We start from the raw sequence: 4,248 nt of genomic DNA, 5'->3' as shown, positions 1-4,248 counted from the left end.
TAGATCAGAGACCATGGTTGCTAAGTCAGAGGGGTTCTGCTTAGAATTCTCTGTCTGTTGCTGAGAAGATGATGGAAAAGGCTTGCCATTGCTAAACCTGTTTCTTCCACCATTGTTGTTGTTGAAACCTTGTTGAGGTTTCTCTTGATTCTTCCATGAGAAATTTGGGTGATTTCTCCACGAAGAATTATAGGTGTTTCCATAGGGTTCTCCTAGGTAATTCACCTCTTCCATTGAAGGGTTCTTAGGATCATAGGCTTCTTCCTTAGATGAAGCATCCTTAGTACTTCTTGGTGCATTTTGCATTCCAGACAGACTTTTAGAAATCAAATTGACTTGTTGAGTCAATATCTTGTTCTGAGCTAATATGGCATTCAGAGCATCAATCTCAAGAACTCCTTTCTTCTGACTTGTCCCATTGTTCACAGGATTCCTTTCAGAAGTGTACATGAATTGGTTATTTGCAACCATTTCAATGAGCTCTTGAGCCTCTGTAGGCGTCTTCTTCAAATGAAGAGATCCTCCAGCAGAGCTATCCAAAGACATCTTGGATAGTTCAGAGAGACCATCATAGAAAATACCTATGATGCTCCATTCAGAAAGCATGTCAGATGGACATTTTCTGATTAATTGTTTGTATCTTTCCCAAGCTTCATAGAGGGATTCTCCATCCTTCTGTCTGAAGGTTTGGACTTCCACTCTAAGCTTACTCAATTTTTGAGGTGGAAAGAACTTTGCCAAGAAGGCATTGACTAGCTTTTCCCAAGAATCCAGGCTTTCTTTAGGTTGAGAGTCCAACCATATTCTAGCTCTGTCTCTTACAGCAAAAAGGGAATAGCATCAGTCTGTAGACCTCAGGGTCAACCCCATTAGTCTTGACTGTGTCACAGATTTGCAAGAATTCAGCTAAAAACTGATGAGGATCTTCCAATGGAAGTCCATGGAACTTGCAATTCTGTTGCATTAGAGAAACTAATTGAGGCTTAAGCTCAAAGTTGTTTGCTCCAATGGCAGGGATAGAGATGCTTCTCCCATAGAAGTCGGGAGTAGGTGCAGTAAAGTCACCCAGCACCTTCCTTGCATTGTTGGCATTGTTGTTGTTTTCGGCTGCCATGTCTTCTTCTTTGAAGAATTCGGTCAGGTCCTCAACAGAGAGTTGTGCCTTAGCTTCTCTTAGCTTTCGCTTCAAGGTCCTCTCAGGTTCAGGGTCAGCTTCAACAAGAATGCCTTTGTCTTTGTTCCTGCTCATATGAAAGAGAAAAGAACAAGAGAATGTGGAATCCTCTATGTCACAGTATAGAGATTCCTTGAGGTGTCAAAGGAAACGAGAAATAGGAAGAAGAAGGAGAAGAAGAATTCGAACTTTAATTAGATAAGGTTCGAATTGTGCACTGAGAATGAGTGGTACTCCATAAATAGAAGGATGTGAGAAGGAGGGAAGTAATTTTTCGAAAATTAAAATATTTTGAAAACATTTTTGAAAAATACTAATTGATTTTCGAAAATAAAAGTGGAAAAGAAATCAAGTGATTTTTGAAAAAGATTTTTAAATTAGAAATCAAAAAGATTTGATTGAAAACCATTTTGAAAAAGATGTGGTTAAGAAGATATGATTGGTTTTAAAAAGATGTGATTGAAAAGATATGATTTGAAAACAATTTTAAAAAGATATGATTTGAAAACAATTTTAAAAAGATATGATTTTAAAAAATAATGACTTGCCTAACAAGAAAAGATATGATTCAAACATGAAAACTTCCTCAACAGAAAAGGCAAAAAATGTTCAATCAAATCATTAATTGTTAGTAAGTATCTTTGAAAAAGGAAAGAAATTAATTTTGAAAACATTTGATTGAAAAGATATGATTTGAAAAAGATTTGATTTTGAAAAACTTTGAAAACTTGAAAAAAATTGATTTTGAAAACAAAATCTTCCCCCTAGCACCATCCTGGCGTTAAACGCCCAGAATGGTATCCATTCTGGCATTTAACGCCCAAAATGCACCCTTTTTGGGCGTTAAACGCCCAACCAGGTGCCCTGGCTGGCGTTTAAACGCCAGTCTGTCTTCTTCACTGGGCATTTTCGAATGCTCAGCTTTTTCTATATAATTCCTCTGCAGTATGTTCTGAATCTTCAATTCTTTGTATTATTGACTTGAAAAGACACAAATTAAAAATATTTTTGGATTTTTAATAATAAGGAATAATCAAAATGCAACTGAAATCAAATAACAATGCATGCAAGATACCAAACTTAGCAGTTTGTATACTACTGACACTAACAAAATGAGAATGCATATGAGAAACAACAAAACACTCAAGTCAATATAATTCAAAGATCAAAACAAGGAAATCATCAAGAACAACTTGAAGATTAATTAAGACACATGCATAAATTCAAAAAAATGCAAGAAGAACAGAAACATGCAATTGACACCAAACTTAAAATGATACTCTAGACTTAAACAAGAAATATTTTTGGTTTTATGATTTTGTAATTTTTTTGGTTTTTTCGAAAATTAGGTGAAAAGGAAAATAAAGGTATCAAAATTCTTAATGAGAATTCCAGGAATCATGCAATGTTAGTCTAAAGCTTTAGTCTAAAGGAATTAGACATAGCTAGCTAAGCTTCAGCAGGACATTGCATTCAAGAGCTAAATTGATGATGATCAATTAGCTTTGGTGATGATAAGAACATCACCTTGAAACACTAGAATTCATTCTTAAGAACTCTGAAGAAAAAATACCTAATCTAAGCAACAAGATGAACCGTCAGTTGTCCATACACAAACAATCCCCGGCAATGGCGCCAAAAACTTGGTGCACGAAATTGTGATCACTACAACTTCGCACAACTAACCAGCAAGTGCACTGGGTCGTCCAAGTAATACCTTACGCGAGTAAGGGTCGATCCCACGGAGATTGTTGGTATGAAGCAAGCTATGGTCACCTTGTAAATCTCAGTCAGGCAGACTCAAATGGGTATAGTGGTAAACGAATAAAGCAATAAGATAAAGATAGAGATACTTATGCATATCATTGGTGAGAGCTTCAGATAAGCGAATGAAGATGCCTTCCCTTCCGTCTCTCTGCTTTCCTACAGTCTTCATCCAATCCTTCTTACTCCTTTCCATGGCAAGCTCGTGTAGGGTTTCACCGTTGTCAGTGGCTACCTCCCATCCTCTCATTGGAAATACGTCCCTGATGCTCTGTCACAGCATCGGCTATCCATCTGTCGGTTCTCAATCAGGCCGGAATAGAATCCAGTGATTCTTTTGCGTCTGTCACTAACGCCCCGCCCTCAGGAGTTTGAAGCACGTCACAGTCATTCAATCATTGAATCCTACTCAGAATACCACAGACAAGGTTTAGACCTTCCGGATTCTCTTGAATGCCGCCATCAGTTCTCGCCTATACCACGAAGATTCCGATTAAAGAATCCAAGAGACATTCACTAGAGCCTTGGTTGCTTGTAGAACAAAAATGGTTGTCAGTCACCTTGTTCATGAGTGAGAATGATGATGAGTGTCACGGATCATCACATTCATCAAGTTGAAGAACAAGTGATATCTTAGAACAAGAACAAGCGGAATTGAATGGAAGAACAATAGTAATTGCATTAATACTCGAGGTACAGCAGAGCTCCACACCTTATTCTATGGTGTGTAGAAACTCCACCGTTGAAAATACATAAGAACAAAAGTGATCATTGGTTTCGGCCCCAGAGAGGGAACCAGAAGAACCAAGATGAAAATACAATAGTAAAAGGTCCTATATATAGAAAACTAGTAGCCTAGGGTGTACAAAGATGAGTAAATGACATAAAAATCCACTTCCGGGCCCACTTGGTGTGTGCTTGGGCTGAGCAATGAAGCATTTTCGTGTAGAGACTCTTCTTGGAGTTAAACGCCAGCTTTTATGCCAGTTTGGGCGTTTAACTCCCATTTAGGTGCCAGTTCCGGCGTTTAACGCTGGAATTTCTGTAGGTGACTTTGAACGCCGGTTTGGGCCATCAAATCTTGGGCAAAGTATGGACTATCATATATTGCTGGAAAGCCCAGGATGTCTACTTTCCAACGCCGTTGAGAGCGCGCCAATTGGGCTTCTGTAGCTCCAGAAAATCCACTTCGAGTGCAGGGAGGTCAGAATCCAACAGCATCTGCAGTCCTTTTCAGTCTCTGGATCAGATTTTTGCTCAGATCCCTCAATTTCAGCCAGAAAATACCTGAAATCACAGAAAAACACACA

General features: G+C 38.4%; 1 non-coding gene across 1 annotated transcript; it reads left to right on the top strand.

The window, feature by feature from the left end:
• Positions 1 to 604: 604 nt before the first annotated feature.
• Positions 605 to 708, top strand: LOC130971119 (small nucleolar RNA R71). Its single transcript, XR_009082350.1, has one exon. It is a non-coding gene; the product is annotated as a small nucleolar RNA R71 (small nucleolar RNA).
• Positions 709 to 4,248: the final 3,540 nt, after the last annotated feature.

Source organism: Arachis stenosperma, chromosome 3, assembly GCF_014773155.1.
Source record: "Arachis stenosperma cultivar V10309 chromosome 3, arast.V10309.gnm1.PFL2, whole genome shotgun sequence".
Lineage (NCBI taxonomy): Eukaryota > Viridiplantae > Streptophyta > Magnoliopsida > Fabales > Fabaceae > Arachis > Arachis stenosperma.
Note: the sequence above shows the minus strand (reverse complement) of the source record. Positions and strands in the feature narration are given on the sequence as shown.